Source organism: Pholcus phalangioides, unplaced genomic scaffold (assembly GCF_987345545.1).
Source record: "Pholcus phalangioides strain wild (caught in Gottingen) unplaced genomic scaffold, Ppha-v1.0 ptg000015l_1, whole genome shotgun sequence".
Taxonomy (NCBI): domain Eukaryota; kingdom Metazoa; phylum Arthropoda; class Arachnida; order Araneae; family Pholcidae; genus Pholcus; species Pholcus phalangioides.
The window spans coordinates 40,111,000-40,133,148 of NW_028301608.1; positions in this window are offsets into that span (position 1 = coordinate 40,111,000).

Below are 22,149 nucleotides of genomic sequence, written 5' to 3' on the forward strand. Positions count from 1 at the left end.
GAGTTACCGGTGATTCCAAAACGGAGGAGAGATATCGGTGATTCCATAATGGAGGGGAGATATAGGTGATTCCATAATGGAGCGGAGGTACCGGTGATTCCAAGACGGAGGAGAGATATCGGTGATTCCATAATGGAGGAGGGATATCGGTGATTCTATAATGGAGGAGAAATATCGGTGATTCCATAATGGAGGAGAAGTATGGTGATTCCATAATGGAGAAGAGATATCGGTGATTCCATAATGGTGGGCAGGTATCGGTGATTCCATAATGGAGGAGAGATATCTGTAATTCCATAATGGACGAGAAATAATGGTGATTCCATAATGGAGAAGAGATATCGGTGATTCCATAACGGAGAGGAGATATCGATAATTCCATAATGGAGGGGATATATCGGTGATTCCAAAACGTAGCAGAGATATTGGTGATTCCATAATGGAGGAGAAATATTTGTGATTCCATAATGGAGGAGAAATATTTGTGATTCCATAATGGAGGAGAAATATTTGTGATTCCATAATGGAGCGGAGGTATCGGTGATTCCATAATTGAGGGGAGATATCATTGATTCCATAATGGAGGAGAAATAATGGTGATTCCATAATGAAGGAGAAATCATGGTGATTCCATAATGGAGGAGAAATAATGGTGATTCCATAATGAAGGAGAAATAATGGCGATTCCATAATGCCAGAGAGATATCGGTGATTCCAAAATGGAGGAGAGATATCGGTAATTCCATAATGGACGAGAAATAATGGTGATTCCATAATGGAGAAGAGATATCGGTGATTCCATAACGGAGAGGAGATTTCGATAGATCCATAATGCAGGGGTTATATCGGTGATTCCATAATGGAGGAGAAATATTTGTGATTCCATAATGGAGCGGAGATATCGGTGATTCCATAATTCAGGGGAGATATCATTGATTCCATAATGGAGGAGGGATATCGGTGATTCCATAATGGAGGAGAAATAATGGTGATTCCATAATGGAGAAGAGATATCGGTAATTCCATAATGGACGAGAAATAATGGTGATTCCATAATGGAGGAGAAATAATGGTGATTCCAAAACGGAAGAGAGATATCGGTGATTCCATAATGGAGCGGAGATACCGGTGATTCCAAAACGGAGGAGAGATATCGGTAATTCCATAATGGACGAGAAATAATGGTGATTCCATAATGAAGGAGAAATAATGGTGATTCCATATTGGAGGAGAAATAATGGTGATTCCATAATGGAGGAGAAATAATGGTGATTCCAAAACGGAAGAGAGATATCGATGATTCCATAATGGAGCGGAGGTGTCGGTGATTCCATAATGGGGCGAAGGTACCGGTGATTCCAAAACGGAGGAGAGATATCGGTAATTCCATAATGGACGAGAAATAATGGTGATTCCAAAATGGAGGAGAAATAATGGTGATTCCAAAACGGAAGAGAGATATCGGTCACTCCATAATGGAGCAGAGTTATTGGTGATTCCATAATGGAGGAGAAATATTGGTCACTCTATAATGAAGCGGTGTTATCGGTGATTCCATAATGGAGGGAAGATATCGGTGATTCCATAACGGAGGGAAGATATCAGTGATTCCATAATGGTGGGCAGGTATCTGTGATTCCATAATGGAGGCGAGATATCGGTAATTCCATAATGGACGAGAAATAATGCTGATTCCATAATGGAGAAGAGATATCGGTGATTCCATAACGGAGAGGAGATATCGATAATTCCATAATGGAGGGGATATATCGGTGATTCCAAAACGAAGCAGAGATATTGGTGATTCCATAATGGAGGAGAAATAATGGTGATTCCATAATGGAGGAGAAATAATGGTGATTCCAAAGCGGAAGAGAGATATCGGTGATTCCATAATGGAGCGGAGGTATCGGTGATTCCATAATTGGGCGGAGGTACCGGTGATTCCAAAACGGAGGAGAAATAATGGTAATTCCATAATGAAGAAGAGATATCGGTGATTCCATATCGGAGGGGAGATATCGATGATTCCATAATAGAGGGGAGATATTGGTGATTCCAAAACGGAGGAGAGATACTGGTGATTCCATAATTGAGCAGAGTTACCGGTGATTCCAAAACGGAGGAGAGATATCGGTGATTCCATAATGGAGGGGAGATATAGGTGATTCTATAATGGAGCGGAGGTACCGGTGATTCCAAAACGGAGGAGAGATATCGTTGATTCCATAATGGAGGAGAGATATAAGTGATCCCATAATGGAGGAGAAATATTGGTCACTCAATTATGAAGCGGAGTTATCGGTGATTCCATAACGGAGGGGAGATATCGATGATTCCATAATGGAGGGGAGATATTGGTGATTCCAAAACGGAGGAGAGATATTGGTGATTCCATAATGGAGCGGAGTTACCGGTGATTCCAAAACGGATGAGAGATATCGGTGATTCCATAATGCAGGGGAGATATCGGTGATTCCATAACAGAGGGGAGATATCATTGATTGCATAATGGAGGAGGGATATCGGTGATTCCATAATGGAGGAGAAATAATGGTGATTCCATAATGGATGAAAAATAATGGTAATTCCATAATGATGAAGATATATCGGTGATTTCATAACGGAGAAGAGATATCGGTGATTCCATAATAGAGGGGAGATATTGGTGATTCCAAAACGGAGCAGAGATATCGATGATTCCATAACAGAGGGGAGATATCATTGATTGCATAATGGAGGAGGGATATCGGTGATTCCATAATGGAGGAGAAATAATGGTGATTCCATAATGGAGGAGAAATAATGGTGATTCCATAATGAAGGAGAAATAATGGTGATCCCATAATGGAGGAGAAATAATGGTGATTCCATTATGACAGAAAAATAATGGCGATTCCATTATGACAGAAAAATAATGGCGATTCCATAATGCCAGAGAGATATCGGTGATTCCATAATGGAGAAGAGATATCGGTGATTCCATAACGGAGAGGAGATATCGATAATTCCATATTGCAGGGGATATATCGGTGATTCCAAAACGGAGCAGAGATATTGGTGATTCCATAATGGAGGAGAAATATTTGTGATTCCATAATGGAGCGGAGATATCGGTGATTCCATAATTCCGGGGAGATATCATTGATTCCATAATGGAGGAGGGATATCGGTGATTCCATAATGGAGGAGAAATAATGGTGATTCCATAATGCCAGAGAGATATTGGTGATTCCATAATGCCAGAGAGATATTCGTGATTCCATAATCGAGAAGAGATATCGATAATTCCATAATGGACGAGAAATAATGGTGATTCCATAATGGAGGAGAAATAATGGTGATTCCAAAACGGAAGAGAGATATCGGTGATTCCATAATGGAGCGGAGGTACGGTGATTCCATAATAGGGCGGAGGTACCGGTGATTCCAAAACGGAGGGGAGATATCGGTAATTCCATAATGGACGAGAAATAATGGTGATTCCATAATGAAGGAGAAATAATGGTGATTCCATAATGGAGGAGGAATGATGGTGATTCCATAATGGAGAAGAAATAATGGTGATTCCAAAACGGAAGAGAGATATCGATGATTCCATAATGGAGCGGCGGTATCGGTGATTCCATAATGGGGCGGAGGTACCGGTGATTCCAAAACGGAGGAGAGATATCGGTCACTCCATAATGGAGCAGAGTTATTGGTGATTCCATAATGGAGGAGAAATATTGGTCACTCTATAATGAAGCGGAGTTATCGGTGATTCCATAATGCAGGGGAGATATCGGTGATTCCATAACGGAGGGAAGATAACGGTGATTTCGTAATGAAGACGAGATATCGGTGATTCCATAATTCAGGAGAAATAATGATGATTCCATAATGGAGGAGAAGTAATGGTAATTCCATAATGAAGAAGAGATATCGGTGATTCCATAACGGAGGAGAGATATCGATGATTCCATAATGGAGGGGAGATATCGATGATTCCATAATAGAAGGGAGATATTGGTGATTCCAAAACGGAGGAGAGATATCGGTGATTCCATAATGGAGCGGGGTTACCGGTGATTCCAAAACGGAGGAGAGATATCGGTGATTCCATAATGGAGGGGAGATATAGGTGATTCCATAATGGAGCGGAGATATCGATAATTCCATAATGGAGGGGATATATCGGTGATTCCAAAACGTAGCAGAGATATTGGTGATTCCATAATGCCAGAGAGATATTGGTGATTCCATAATGCCAGAGAGATATTCGTGATTCCATAATGGAGAAGAGATATCGATAATTCCGTAATGGACGAGAAATAATGGTGATTCCATAATGGAGGAGAAATAATGGTGATTCCAAAACGGAAGAGAGATATCGGTGATTCCATAATGGAGCGGAGGTACGGTGATTCCATAATGGAGGGCAGGTACGGTGATTCCATAATGGAGGGCAGGTATCGGTGATTTCATAATGGAGGAGAGATATCTGTAATTCCATAATGGAGGAGAAATAATGGTGATTCCATAATGGAGAAGAGATATCGGTGATTCCATAACGGAGAGGAGATATCGATAATTCCATAATGGAGGAGATATATCGGTGATTCCAAAACGTAGCAGAGATATTGGTGATTCCATAATGGAGGAGAAATATTTGTGATTCCATAATGGACCGGAGGTATCGGTGATTCCATAATTGAGGGGAGATATCATTGATTCCATCATGGAGGAGAAATAATGGTGATTCCATAATGAAGGAGAAATCATGGTGATTCCATAATGGAGGAGAAATAATGGTGATTCCATAATGAAGGAGAAATAATGGCGATTCCATAATGCCAGAGAGATATCGGTGATTCCAAAATGGAGGAGAGATATCGGTAATTCCATAATGGACGAGAAATAATGGTGATTCCATAATGGAGAAGAGATATCGGTGATTCCATAACGGAGAGGAGATTTCGATAGATCCATAATGCAGGGGATATATCGGTGATTCCATAATGGAGGAGAAATATTTGTGATTCCATAATGGAGCGGAGATATCGGTGATTCCATAATTCAGGGGAGATATCATTGATTCCATAATGGAGGGGGGATATCGGTGATTCCATAATGGAGGAGAAATAATGGTGATTCCATAATGGAGAAGAGATATCGGTAATTCCATAATGGACGAGAGATAATGGTGATTCCATAATGGAGGAGAAATAATGGTGATTCCAAAACGGAAGAGAGATATCGGTGATTCCATAATGGAGCGGAGGTACGGTGATTCCATAATGGAGGGCAGGTACGGTGATTCCATAATGGAGGAGAGATATCTGTAATTCCATAATGGAGGAGAGATATCTGTAATTCCATAATGGAGGAGAAATAATGGTGATTCCATAATGGAGAAGAGATATCGGTGATTCCATAACGGAGAGGAGATATCGATAATTCCATAATGGAGGGGATATATCGGTGATTCCAAAACGTAGCAGAGATATTGGTGATTCCATAATGGAGGAGAAATATTTGTGATTCCATAATGGAGCGGAGGTATCGGTGATTCCATAATTGAGGGGAGATATCATTGATTCCATAATGGAGGAGAAATAATGGTGATTCCATAATGAAGGAGAAATCATGGTGATTCCATAATGGAGGAGAAATAATGGTGATTCCATAATGAAGGAGAAATAATGGCGATTCCATAATGCCAGAGAGATATCGGTGATTCCAAAATGGAGGAGAGATATCGGTAATTCCTTAATGGACGAGAAATAATGGTGATTCCATAATGGAGAAGAGATATCGGTGATTCCATAACGGAGAGGAGATTTCGATAGATCCATAATGCAGGGTATATATCGGTGATTCCATAATGGAGGAGAAATATTTGTGATTCCATAATGGAGCGGAGATATCGGTGATTCCATAATTCAGGGGAGATATCATTGATTCCATAATGGAGGGGGGATATCGGTGATTCCATAATGGAGGAGAAATAATGGTGATTCCATAATGGAGAAGAGATATCGGTAATTCCATAATGGACGAGAAATAATGGTGATTCCATAACGGAGGAGAAATAATGGTGATTCCAAAACGGAAGAGAGATATCGGTGATTCCATAATGGAGCGGAGGTACGGTGATTCCAAAATTGGGCGGAGGTACCGGTGATTCCAAAACGGAGGAGAGATATCGGTAATTCCATAATGGACGAGAAATAATGGTGATTCCAAAATGGAGAAGAAATAATGGTGATTCCAAAACGGAAGAGAGATATCGGTCACTCCATAATGGAGCAGAGTTATTGGTGATTCCATAATGGAGGAGAAATATTGGTCACTCTATAATGAAGCGGAGTTATCGGTGATTCCATAATGCAGGGGAGATATCGGTGATTCCATAACGGAGGGAAAATAACGGTGATTTCGTAATGGAGGGGAGATGTCGGTGATTCCATAATGCCGGAGAGATATCAGTGTTCCATACTGGAGGCGAGATATCGGTGATTCCATAATTCAGGAGAAATAATGATGATTCCTTAATGGAGGAGAAGTAATGGTAATTCCATAATGAAGAAGAGATATCGGTGATTCCATAACGGAGGAGAGATATAGATGATTCCATAACAGAGGGGATATATCGATGATTCCATAATAGAAGGGAGATATTGGTGATTTCAAAACGGAGGAGAGATATCGGTGATTCCATAATGGAGCGGAGTTACCGGTGATTCCAAAACGGAGGAGAGATATCGGTGATTCCATAATGGAGGGGAGATATAGGTGATTCCATAATGGAGCGGAGGTACCGGTGATTCTAAGATGGAGCAGAGATATCGGTGATTCCATAATTCAGGAGAAATAATGATGATTCCATAATGGAGGAGAAGTAATGGTAATTCCATAATGAAGAAGAGATATCGGTGATTCCATAACGGAGGAGAGATATCGATGATTCCATAATGGAGGGAAGATATCGATGATTCCATAATAGAAGTGAGATATTGGTGATTCCAAAACGGAGGAGAGATATCGGTGATTCCATAATGGAGCGGAGTTACCGGTGATTCCAAAATGGAGGAGAGATATCGGTGATTCCATAATGGAGCGGAGGTACCGGTGATTCCAAGACGGAGGAGAGATATCGGTGATTCCAAGACGGAGGAGAGATATCGGTGATTCCATAATGGAGGAGGGATATCGGTGATTCCATAATGGAGGAGAAATATCGGTGATCCCATAACGGAGGAGAAGTATGGTGATTCCATAATGGAGAAGACATATCGGTGATTCCATAATGGAGGGCAGGTATCGGTGATTCCATAATGGAGGAGAGATATCTGTAATTCCATAATGGACGAGAAATAATGGTGATTCCATAATGGAGAAGAGATATCGATAATTCCATAATGGAGGGGATATATCGGTTATTCCAAAACCTAGCAGAGATATTGGTGATTCCATAATGGAGAAGAAATATTTGTGATTCCATAATGGAGCGGAGGTAACGGTGATTCCATAATTGAGGGGAGATATCATTGATTCCATAATGGAGGAGGGATATCGGTGATTCCATAATGGAGGAGAAATAAAGGTGATTCCATAATGAAGGAGAAATAATGGTGATTCCATAATGGAGGAGGAATAATGGTGATTCCATAATGGAGAAGAAATAATGGTGATTCAAAAACGGAAGAGAGATATCGATGATTCCATAATGGAGCGGAGGTATCGGTGATTCCATAATGGGGCGGAGGTACCCGTGATTCCAAAACGGAGGAGAGATATCGGTAATTCCATAATGAACGAGAAATAATGGTGATTCCAAAATGGAGGAGAAATAATGGTGATTCCAAAACGGAAGAGAGATATCGGTCACTCCATAATGGAGCAGAGTTATTGGTGATCCCATAATGGAGGAGAAATATTGGTCACTCTATAATGAAGCGGAGTTATCGGTGATTCCATAATGCAGGGGAGATATCGGTGATTCCATAACGGAGGGAAGATAACGGTGATTTCGTAATGAAGGCGAGATATCGGTGATTCCATAATTCAGGAGAAATAATGATGATTCCATAATGGAGGAGAAGTAATGGTAATTCCATAATGAAGAAGAGATATCGGTGATTCCATAACGGAGGAGAGATATCGATGATTCCATAATGGAGGGGAGATATCGATGATTCCATAATAGAAGGGAGATATTGGTGATTCCATAACGGAGGTGAGATATCGGTGATTCCATAATGGAGCGGAGTTACCGGTGATTCCAAAACGGAGGAGAGATATCGGTGATTCCATAATGGAGGAGGGATATCGGTGATTCTATAATGGAGGAGAAATATCGGTGATTCCATAATGGAGGAGAAGTATGGTGATTCCTTAATGGAGAAGAGATATCGGTGATTCCATAATAGTGAGCAGGTGTCGGTGATTCCATAATGGAGGAGAGATATCTGTAATTTCATAATGGACGAGAAATAATGGTGATTCCATAATGGAGAAGAGATATCGGTGATTCCATAACGGAGAGGAGATATCGATAATTCCATAATGGAGGGGATATATCGGTGATTCCAAAACGTAGCAGAGATATTGGTGATTCCATAATGGAGGAGAAATATTTGTGATTCCATAATGGAGCGGAGGTATCGGTGATTCCATAATTGAGGGGAGATATCCTTTATTCCATAATGGAGGAGAAATAATGGTGATTATATAATGAAGGAGAAATCATGGTGATTCCATAATGGAGGAGAAATAATGGTGATTCCATAATGAAGGAGAAATAATGGCGATTCCATAATGCCAGAGAGATATCGGTGATTCCAAAATGGAGGAGAGATATCGGTAATTCCATAATGGACGAGAAATAATGGTGATTCCATAATGGAGAAGAGATATCGGTAATTCCATAATGGACGAGAAATAATGGTGATTCCATAACGGAGAGGAGATTTCGATAGATCCATAATGCAGGGGTTATATCGGTGATTCCATAATGGAGGAGAAATAATGGTGATTCCATAATGGAGAAGAGATATCGGTAATTCCATAATGGACGAGAAATAATGGTGATTCCATAATGGAGGAGAAATAATGGTGATTGCAAAACGGAAAAGAGATATCGGTGATTCCATAATGGAGCGGAGATACCGGTGATTCCAAAACGGAGGAGAGATATCGGTAATTCCATAATGGACGAGAAATAATGGTGATTTCATAATGAAGGAGAAATAATGGTGATTCCATAATGGAGGAGAAATAATGGTGATTCCATAATGGAGGAGAAATAATGGTGATTCCAAAACGGAAGAGAGATATCGATGATTCCATAATGGAGCGGAATTGTCGGTGATTCCATAATGGGGCGAAGGTACCGGTGATTCCAAAACGGAGGAGAGATATCGGTAATTCCATAATGGACGAGAAATAATGGTGATTCCAAAATGGAGGAGAAATAATGGTGATTCCAAAACGGAAGAGAGGTATCGGTCACTCCATAATGGAGCAGAGTTATTGGTGATTCCATAATGGAGGAGAAATATTGGTCACTCTATAATGAAGCGGTGTTATCGGTGATTCCATAATGGAGGGAAGATATCGGTGATTCCATAACGGAGGGAAGATATCAGTGATTCCATAATGGTGGGCAGGTATCGGTGATTCCATAATGGAGGCGAGTTATCGGTAATTCCATAATGGACGAGAAATATTGCTGATTCCATAATGGAGAAGAGATATCGGTGATTCCATAACGGAGAGGAGATATCGATAATTCCATAATGGAGGGGATATATCGGTGATTCCAAAACGGAGCAGAGATATTGGTGATTCCATAATGGAGGAGAAATAATGGTGATTCCAAAACGGAAGAGAGATTTCGGTGATTCCATAATGGAGCGGAGATACCGGTGATTCCAAAACGGAGGAGAGATATCGGTAATTCCATAATGGACGACAAATAATGGTGATTCCATAATGAAGGAGAAATAATGGTGATTCCATAATGGAGGAGAAATAATGGTGATTCCATAATGGAGCGGAGATATCGGTGATTCCATAACTCAGGGGAGATATTATTGATTCCATAATGGAGGAGGGATATCGGTGATTCCATAATGGAGGAGAAATAATGGTGATTCCATAATGCCAGAGAGATATTGGTGATTCCATAATGGAGAAGAGATATCGGTAATTCCATAATGGACGAGAAATAGTGGTGATTCCATAATGGAGGAGAAATAATGGTGATTCCAAAACGGAAGAGAGATATCGGTGATTCCATAATGGAGCGGAGGTACGGTGATTCCATAATAGGGCGGAGGTACCGGTGATTCCAAAACGGAGGACAGATATCGGTAATTCCATAATGGACGAGAAATAATAGTTATTACATAATGAAGGAGAAATAATGGTGATTCCATAATGGAGGAGGAATAATGGTGATTCCATAATGGAGAAGAAATAATGGTGATTCCAAAACGGAAGAGAGATATCGATGATTCCATAATGGAGCGGAGGTATCGGTGATTCCATAATGGGGCGGAGGTACCGGTGATTCCAAAACGGAGGAGAGATATCGGTAATTCCATAATGGACGAGAAATAATGGTGATTCCAAAATGGAAGAGAAATAATGGTGATTCCAAAACGGAAGAGAGATATCCATCACTCCATAATGGAGCAGAGTTATTGGTTATTCCATAATGCAGGGGAGATATCGGTGATTCCATAACGGAGGGAAGATAACGTTGATTTCGTAATGGAGGCGAGATATCGGTGATTCCATAATGGAGGAGAAGTAATGGTAATTCCATAATGAAGAAGAGATATCGGTGATTCCATAACGGAGGAGAGATATCGATGATTCCATAATGGAGGGGAGATATCGATGATTCCATAATAGAAGGGAGATATTGGTGATTCCAAAACGGAGGAGAGATATCGGTGATTCCATAATGGAGCGGAGTTACCGGTGATTCCAAGACGGAGGAGAGATATCGGTGATTCCATAATGGAGGAGGGATATCGGTGATTCTATAATGGAGGAGAAATATCGGTGATTCCATAATGGAGGAGAAGTATGGTGATTCCATAATGGAGAAGAGATATCGGTGATTCCATAATGGTGAGCAGGTATCGGTCATTCCATAATGGAGGAGAGATATCGGTGATTCCATAACGGAGAGGAGATATCGATAATTCCATAATGGAGGGGATATATCGGTGATTCCAAAACGTAGCAGAGATATTGGTGATTCCATAATGGAGGAGAAATATTTGTGATTCCATAATGGAGCGGAGGTATCGGTGATTCCATAATTGAGGGGAGATATCATTGATTCCATAATGGAGGAGAAGTAATGGTGATTCCATAATGAAGGAGAAATCATGGTGATTCCATAATGGAGGAGAAATAATGGTGATTCCATAATGAAGGAGAAATAATGGCGATTCCATAATGCCAGAGAGATATCGGTGATTCCAAAATGGAGGAGAGATATCGGTAATTCCATAATGGACGAGAAATAATGGTGATTCCATAATGGAGAAGAGATATCGGTAATTCCATAATGGACGAGAAATAATGGTGATTCCATAACGGAGAGGAGATTTCGATAGATCCATAATGCAGGGGTTATATCGGTGATTCCATAATGGAGGAGAAATAATGGTGATTCCATAATGGAGAAGAGATATCGGTAATTCCATAATGGACGAGAAATAATGGTGATTCCATAATGGAGGAGAAATAATGGTGATTCCAAAACGGAAAAGAGATATCGGTGATTCCATAATGGAGCGGAGATACCGGTGATTCCATAATTGAGGGGAGATATCATTGATTCCATAATGGAGGAGGGATATCGGTGATTCCATAATGCCAGAGAGATATCGGTGATTCCAAAATGGAGGAGAGATATCGGTAATTCCATAATGGACGAGAAATAATAAAAACGCCTCAATCCTTGTCCGACTCTGTTCTAGTGTCGAATTTGATTGGACGTGCGTGATCATAGACGTAAAATCAGGATTTTCTTCCTTGTAACCTTTTGCATGTGGCTTTGGCGCTATTTTTTTTTTCAAACAACTGTGACGTCATAGAAACGTCACAGTAGACCGCGAGGCTACCGTAACTTTTGATCCATTTGGCGCCACCATATTTCCTAGCGACATTTAATAATGGATATTCTAAATTTAACTTTAGTTCGGCAACCAGGATTAATGCAGTGGGAAGTTCACGGGACGCTTAAAACGAAGGTTATGAGTTCGAGTCCCTTCGTAAAAATCCGATTTTTTTTTTTTTTTTTTCTAGCATCTTCGTTTGAAAAGTTTAATTTCTTATCACATTTAATTTTTTTCTTTTAACCGTTGCACGGGATAAACATGATTTATTATATTATAATTCACCACCAATTGTCAGATGCACGGGAATGGGGGGGGGGGCACCCCCGTATAATAAGTTATCGTTTATTGAATCACTAAAAAATTTTGTTTTTTTTCTGATTTAATCAAAATGTGGTTCAGTTGCATCAAGTTGACAATAGTAACGGCTCGCGAAGCGAGCGCCCAGCGAAGCTGGGCCCTGCTATCATTTATTGATTCATAATGCTGATAGATTCATTAGAAAACCAAACATAGAAATTGTGTTTCGGCAAGCCACTGTATCTATTGCATGTCAATATAATTATTATTATATAATATATATCATTATTATTATGATCGTTATAGTATTATAGTTAAATTATATCATTGTAATTTATTATCGTGTGAGCAAACGAGACGTAATGACAAAATAAAAGCGAAATCGTTAATAGACGCTGGTGTTTGGCGATAAGTTGCCAAACGTAACTGCAGGAGGTACACTTTACACATACGGTGATGTTTCTATAACGTCACAGTAGCCTTATTCTGATTGGCTGATAATGTCAAAAATATAAATAAAATCGTCATAACTACGAAGAACAGCCAAAACTAGAGAGGAAATCCTTAATCAGACGTCATTGATCACGTGATACTAACTATCCAATCAAATCCGACACTAGCGGACAAGTGTGGAGGTGCTTGTGAAATAATGGTGATTCCATAATGGAGAAGAGATATCGGTGATTCCACAACGGAGAGGAGATTTCGATAGATCCATAATGAAGGGGATATATCGGTGATTCTATAATGGAGGAGAAATATTTGTGATTCCATAATGGAGCGGAGATATCGGTGATTCCATAATTCAGGGGAGATATTGATTCCATAATGGAGGAGGGATATCGGTGATTCCATAAAGGAGGAGAAATAATGGTGATTCCATAATGGAGAAGAGATATCGGTAATTCCATAATGGACGAGAAATAATGGTGATTCGATAATGGAGGAGAAATAATGGTGATTCCAAAACGGAAGAGAGATATCGGTGATTCCATAATGGAGCGGAGATACCGGTGATTCCAAAACGGAGGAGAGATATCGGTAATTCCATAATGGACGACAAATAATGGTGATTCCATAATGAAGGAGAAATAATGGTGATTCCATAATGGAGGAGAAATAATGGTGATTCCATAATGGAGCGGAGATATCGGTGATTCCATAACTCAGGGGAGATATTATTGATTCCATAATGGAGGAGGGATATCGGTGATTCCATAATGGAGGAGAAATAATGGTGATTCCATAATGCCAGAGAGATATTGGTGATTCCATAATGGAGAAGAGATATCGGTAATTCCATAATGGACGAGAAATAGTGGTGATTCCATAATGGAGGAGAAATAATGGTGATTCCATAATGGAGAAGAAATAATGGTGATTCCATAATGGAGAAGAAATAATGGTGATTCCAAAACGGAAGAGAGATATCGATGATTCCATAATGGAGCGGAGGTATCGGTGATTCCATAATGGGGCGGAGGTACCGGTGATTCCAAAACGGAGGAGAGATATCGGTAATTCCATAATGGACGAGAAATAATGGTGATTCCAAAATGGAAGAGAAATAATGGTGATTCCAAAACGGAAGAGAGATATCCATCACTCCATAATGGAGCAGAGTTATTGGTTATTCCATAATGCAGGGGAGATATCGGTGATTCCATAACGGAGGGAAGATAACGTTGATTTCGTAATGGAGGCGAGATATCGGTGATTTCATAATGGAGAAGAAGTAATGGTAATTCCATAATGAAGAAGAGATATCGGTGATTCCATAACGGAGGAGAGATATCGATGATTCCATAATGGAGGGGAGATATCGATGATTCCATAATGGAGCGGAGTTACCGGTGATTCCAAAACGGAGGAGAGATATCGGTGATTCCATAATGGAGGGGAGATATAGGTGATTCCATAATGGAGCGGAGGTACCGGTGATTCCAAGACGGAGGAGAGATATCGGTGATTCCATAATGGAGGAGGGATATCGGTGATTCTATAATGGAGGAGAAATATCGGTGATTCCATAATGGAGGAGAAGTATGGTGATTCCATAATGGAGAAGAGATATCGGTGATTCCATAATGGTGGGCAGGTATCGGTGATTCCATAATGGAGGAGAGATATCTGTAATTCCATAATGGACGAGAAATAATGGTGATTCCATAATGGAGAAGAGATATCGGTGATTCCATAACGGAGAGGAGATATCGATAATTCCATAATGGAGGGGATATATCGGTGATTCCAAAACGTAGCAGAGATATTGGTGATTCCATAATGGAGGAGAAATATTTGTGATTCCATAATGGAGGAGAAATATTTGTGATTCCATAATGGAGCGGAGGTATCGGTGATTCCATAATTGAGGGGAGATATCATTGATTCCATAATGGAGGAGAAATAATGGTGATTCCATAATGAAGGAGAAATCATGGTGATTCCATAATGGAGGATAAATAATGGTGATTCCATAATGAAGGAGAAATAATGGCGATTCCATAATGCCAGAGAGATATCGGTGATTCCAAAATGGAGGAGAGATATCGGTAATTCCATAATGGACGAGAAATAATAAAAACGCCTCAATCCTTGTCCGACTCTGTTCTAGTGTCGAATTTGATTGGACGTGCGTGATCATAGACGTAAAATCAGGATTTTCTTCCTTGTAACCTTTTGCATGTGGCTTTGGCGCTATTTTTTTTTTCAAACAACTGTGACGTCATAGAAACGTCACAGTAGACCGCGAGGCTACCGTAACTTTTGATCCATTTGGCGCCACCATATTTCCTAGCGACATTTAATAATGGATATTCTAAATTTAACTTTAGTTCGGCAACCAGGATTAATGCAGTGGGAAGTTCACGGGACGCTTAAAACGAAGGTTATGAGTTCGAGTCCCTTCGTAAAAATCCGATTTTTTTTTTTTTTTTTTTCTAGCATCTTCGTTTGAAAAGTTTAATTTCTTATCACATTTAATTTTTTTCTTTTAACCGTTGCACGGGATAAACATGATTTATTATATTATAATTCACCACCAATTGTCAGATGCACGGGAATGGGGGGGGGGCACCCCCGTATAATAAGTTATCGTTTATTGAATCACTAAAAAATTTTGTTTTTTTTCTGATTTAATCAAAATGTGGTTCAGTTGCATCAAGTTGACAATAGTAACGGCTCGCGAAGCGAGCGCCCAGCGAAGCTGGGCCCTGCTATCATTTATTGATTCATAATGCTGATAGATTCATTAGAAAACCAAACATAGAAATTGTGTTTCGGCAAGCCACTGTATCTATTGCATGTCAATATAATTATTATTATATAATATATATCATTATTATTATGATCGTTATAGTATTATAGTTAAATTATATCATTGTAATTTATTATCGTGTGAGCAAACGAGACGTAATGACAAAATAAAAGCGAAATCGTTAATAGACGCTGGTGTTTGGCGATAAGTTGCCAAACGTAACTGCAGGAGGTACACTTTACACATACGGTGATGTTTCTATAACGTCACAGTAGCCTTATTCTGATTGGCTGATAATGTCAAAAATATAAATAAAATCGTCATAACTACGAAGAACAGCCAAAACTAGAGAGGAAATCCTTAATCAGACGTCATTGATCACGTGATACTAACTATCCAATCAAATCCGACACTAGCGGACAAGTGTGGAGGTGCTTGTGAAATAATGGTGATTCCATAATGGAGAAGAGATATCGGTGATTCCACAACGGAGAGGAGATTTCGATAGATCCATAATGAAGGGGATATATCGGTGATTCCATAATGGAGGAGAAATATTTGTGATTCCATAATGGAGCGGAGATATCGGTGATTCCATAATTCAGGGGAGATATTGATTCCATAATGGAGGAGGGATATCGGTGATTCCATAAAGGAGGAGAAATAATGGTGATTCCATAATGGAGAAGAGATATCGGTAATTCCATAATGGACGAGAAATAATGGTGATTCGATAATGGAGGAGAAATAATGGTGATTCCAAAACGGAAGAGAGATATCGGTGATTCCATAATGGAGCGGAGATACCGGTGATTCCAAAACGGAGGAGAGATATCGGTAATTCCATAATGGACGACAAATAATGGTGATTCCATAATGAAGGAGAAATAATGGTGATTCCATAATGGAGGAGAAATAATGGTGATTCCATAATGGAGCGGAGATATCGGTGATTCCATAACTCAGAGGAGATATTATTGATTCCATAATGGAGGAGGGATATCGGTGATTCCATAATGGAGGAGAAATAATGGTGATTCCATAATGCCAGAGAGATATTGGTGATTCCATAATGGAGAAGAGATATCGGTAATTCCATAATGGACGAGAAATAGTGGTGATTCCATAATGGAGGAGAAATAATGGTGATTCCATAATGGAGAAGAAATAATGGTGATTCCATAATGGAGAAGAAATAATGGTGATTCCAAAACGGAAGAGAGATATCGATGATTCCATAATGGAGCGAAGGTATCGGTGATTCCATAATGGGGCGGAGGTACCGGTGATTCCAAAACGGAGGAGAGATATCGGTAATTCCATAATGGACGAGAAATAATGGTGATTCCAAAATGGAAGAGAAATAATGGTGATTCCAAAACGGAAGAGAGATATCCATCACTCCATAATGGAGCAGAGTTATTGGTTATTCCATAATGCAGGGGAGATATCGGTGATTCCATAACGGAGGGAAGATAACGTTGATTTCGTAATGGAGGCGAGATATCGGTGATTTCATAATGGAGAAGAAGTAATGGTAATTCCATAATGAAGAAGAGATATCGGTGATTCCATAACGGAGGAGAGATATCGATGATTCCATAATGGAGGGGAGATATCGATGATTCCATAATGGAGCGGAGTTACCGGTGATTCCAAAACGGAGGAGAGATATCGGTGATTCCATAATGGAGGGGAGATATAGGTGATTCCATAATGGAGCGGAGGTACCGGTGATTCCAAGACGGAGGAGAGATATCGGTGATTCCATAATGGAGGAGGGATATCGGTGATTCTATAATGGAGGAGAAATATCGGTGATTCCATAATGGAGGAGAAGTATGGTGATTCCATAATGGAGAAGAGATATCGGTGATTCCATAATGGTGGGCAGGTATCGGTGATTCCATAATGGAGGAGAGATATCTGTAATTCCATAATGGACGAGAAATAATGGTGATTCCATAATGGAGAAGAGATATCGGTGATTCCATAACGGAGAGGAGATATCGATAATTCCATAATGGAGGGGATATATCGGTGATTCCAAAACGTAGCAGAGATATTGGTGATTCCATAATGGAGGAGAAATATTTGTGATTCCATAATGGAGGAGAAATATTTGTGATTCCATAATGGAGCGGAGGTATCGGTGATTCCATAATTGAGGGGAGATATCATTGATTCCATAATGGAGGAGAAATAATGGTGATTCCATAATGAAGGAGAAATCATGGTGATTCCATAATGGAGGATAAATAATGGTGATTCCATAATGAAGGAGAAATAATGGCGATTCCATAATGCCAGAGAGATATCGGTGATTCCAAAATGGAGGAGAGATATCGGTAATTCCATAATGGACGAGAAATAATGGTGATTCCATAATGGAGAAGAGATATCGGTGATTCCATAACGGAGAGGAGATTTCGATAGATCCATAATGCAGGGGTTATATCGGTGATTCCATAATGGAGGAGAAATATTTGTGATTCCATAATGGAGCGGAGATATCGGTGATTCCATAATTCAGGGGAGATATCATTGATTCCATAATGGAGGAGGGATATCGGTGATTCCATAATGGAGGAGAAATAATGGTGATTCCATAATGGAGAAGAGATATCGGTAATTCCATAATGGACGAGAAATAATGGTGATTCCATAATGGAGGAGAAATAATGGTGATTCCAAAACGGAAGAGAGATATCGGTGATTCCATAATGGAGCGGAGATACCGGTGATTCCAAAACGGAGGAGAGATATCGGTAATTCCATAATGGACGAGAAATAATGGTGATTCCATAATGAAGGAGAAATAATGGTGATTCCATATTGGAGGAGAAATAATGGTGATTCCATAATGGAGGAGAAATAATGGTGATTCCAAAACGGAAGAGAGATATCGATGATTCCATAATGGAGCGGAGGTGTCGGTGATTCCATAATGGGGCGAAGGTACCGGTGATTCCAAAACGGAGGAGAGATATCGGTAATTCCATAATGGACGAGAAATAATGGTGATTCCAAAATGGAGGAGAAATAATGGTGATTCCAAAACGGAAGAGAGATATCGGTCACTCCATAATGGAGCAGAGTTATTGGTGATTCCATAATGGAGGAGAAATATTGGTCACTCTATAATGAAGCGGTGTTATCGGTGATTCCATAATGGAGGGAAGATATCGGTGATTCCATAACGGAGGGAAGATATCAGTGATTCCATAATGGTGGGCAGGTATCTGTGATTCCATAATGGAGGCGAGATATCGGTAATTCCATAATGGACGAGAAATAATGCTGATTCCATAATGGAGAAGAGATATCGGTGATTCCATAACGGAGAGGAGATATCGATAATTCCATAATGGAGGGGATATATCGGTGATTCCAAAACGAAGCAGAGATATTGGTGATTCCATAATGGAGGAGAAATAATGGTGATTCCATAATGGAGGAGAAATAATGGTGATTCCAAAGCGGAAGAGAGATATCGGTGATTCCATAATGGAGCGGAGGTATCGGTGATTCCATAATTGGGCGGAGGTACCGGTGATTCCAAAACGGAGGAGAAATAATGGTAATTCCATAATGAAGAAGAGATATCGGTGATTCCATATCGGAGGGGAGATATCGATGATTCCATAATAGAGGGGAGATATTGGTGATTCCAAAACGGAGGAGAGATACTGGTGATTCCATAATGGAGCAGAGTTACCGGTGATTCCAAAACGGAGGAGAGATATCGGTGATTCCATAATGGAGGGGAGATATAGGTGATTCTATAATGGAGCGTAGGTACCGGTGATTCCGAAACGGAGGAGAGATATCGTTGATTCCATAATGGAGGAGAGATATAAGTGATCCCATAATGGAGGAGAAATATTGGTCACTCAATTATGAAGCGGAGTTATCGGTGATTCCATAACGGAGGGGAGATATCGATGATTCCATAATGGAGGGGAGATATTGGTGATTCCAAAACGGAGGAGAGATATTGGTGATTCCATAATGGAGCGGAGTTACCGGTGATTCCAAAACGGATGAGAGATATCGGTGATTCCATAATGCAGGGGAGATATCGGTGATTCCATAACAGAGGGGAGATATCATTGATTGCATAATGGAGGAGGGATATCGGTGATTCCATAATGGAGGAGAAATAATGGTGATTCCATAATGGATGAAAAATAATGGTAATTCCATAATGATGAAGATATATCGGTGATTTCATAACGGAGAAGAGATATCGGTGATTCCATAATGGAGGGGAGATATAGGTGATTCCATAATGCCGGGGAGTTATCGGTGATTCCATAACGTAGGGGAGATATCAGTGATTCCATAATGGAGGAAAAATAAGGGTGATTCCATAATAGAGGAGAAATAATGATGATTCCATAATGGAGGAGAAGTAATGGTAATTCCATAATGAAGAAGAGATATCGGTGATTCCATAACAGAGGGGAGATATCATTGATTGCATAATGGAGGAGGGATATCGGTGATTCCATAATGGAGGAGAAATAATGGTGATTCCATAATGGAGGAGAAATAATGGTGATTCCATAATGAAGGAGAAATAATGGTGATCCCATAATGGAGGAGAAATAATGGTGATTCCATTATGACAGAAAAATAATGGCGATTCCATTATGACAGAAAAATAATGGCGATTCCATAATGCCAGAGAGATATCGGTGATTCCATAATGGAGAAGAGATATCGGTGATTCCATAACGGAGAGGAGATATCGATAATTCCATATTGCAGGGGATATATCGGTGATTCCAAAACGGAGCAGAGATATTGGTGATTCCATAATGGAGGAGAAATATTTGTGATTCCATAATGGAGCGGAGATATCGGTGATTCCATAATTCCGGGGAGATATCATTGATTCCATAATGGAGGAGGGATATCGGTGATTCCATAATGGAGGAGAAATAATGGTGATTCCATAATGCCAGAGAGATATTGGTGATTCCATAATGCCAGAGAGATATTCGTGATTCCATAATCGAGAAGAGATATCGATAATTCCATAATGGACGAGAAATAATGGTGATTCCATAATGGAGGAGAAATAATGGTGATTCCAAAACGGAAGAGAGATATCGGTGATTCCATAATGGAGCGGAGGTACGGTGATTCCATAATAGGGCGGAGGTACCGGTGATTCCAAAACGGAGGGGAGATATCGGTAATTCCATAATGGACGAGAAATAATGGTGATTCCATAATGAAGGAGAAATAATGGTGTTTCCATAATGGAGAAGAAATAATGGTGATTCCAAAACGGAAGAGAGATATCGATGATTCCATAATGGAGCGGCGGTATCGGTGATTCCATAATGGGGCGGAGGTACCGGTGATTCCAAAACGGAGGAGAGATATCGGTCACTCCATAATGGAGCAGAGTTATTGGTGATTCCATAATGGAGGAGAAATATTGGTCACTCTATAATGAAGCGGAGTTATCGGTGATTCCATAATGCAGGGGAGATATCGGTGATTCCATAACGGAGGGAAGATAACGGTGATTTCGTAATGAAGACGAGATATCGGTGATTCCATAATTCAGGAGAAATAATGATGATTCCATAATGGAGGAGAAGTAATGGTAATTCCATAATGAAGAAGAGATATCGGTGATTCCATAACGGAGGAGAGATATCGATGATTCCATAATGGAGGGGAGATATTGATGATTCCATAATAGAAGGGAGATATTGGTGATTCCAAAACGGAGGAGAGATATCGGTGATTCCATAATGGAGCGGGGTTACCGGTGATTCCAAAACGGAGGAGAGATATAGGTGATTCCATAATGGAGGGGAGATATAGGTGATTCCATAATGGAGCGGCGATATCGATAATTCCATAATGGAGGGGATATATCGGTGATTCCAAAACGTAGCAGAGATATTGGTGATTCCATAATGCCAGAGAGATATTGGTGATTCCATAATGCCAGAGAGATATTCGTGATTCCATAATGGAGAAGAGATATCGATAATTCCGTAATGGACGAGAAATAATGGTGATTCCATAATGGAGGAGAAATAATGGTGATTCCAAAACGGAAGAGAGATATCGGTGATTCCATAATGGAGCGGAGGTACGGTGATTCCATAATGGAGGGCAGGTACGGTGATTCCATAATGGAGGGCAGGTATCGGTGATTTCATAATGGAGGAGAGATATCTGTAATTCCATAATGGAGGAGAAATAATGGTGATTCCATAATGGAGAAGAGATATCGGTGATTCCATAACGGAGAGGAGATATCGATAATTCCATAATGGAGGGGATATATCGGTGATTCCAAAACGTAGCAGAGATATTGGTGATTCCATAATGGAGGAGAAATATTTGTGATTCCATAATGGAGCGGAGGTATCGGTGATTCCATAATTGAGGGGAGATATCATTGATTCCATCATGGAGGAGAAATAATGGTGATTC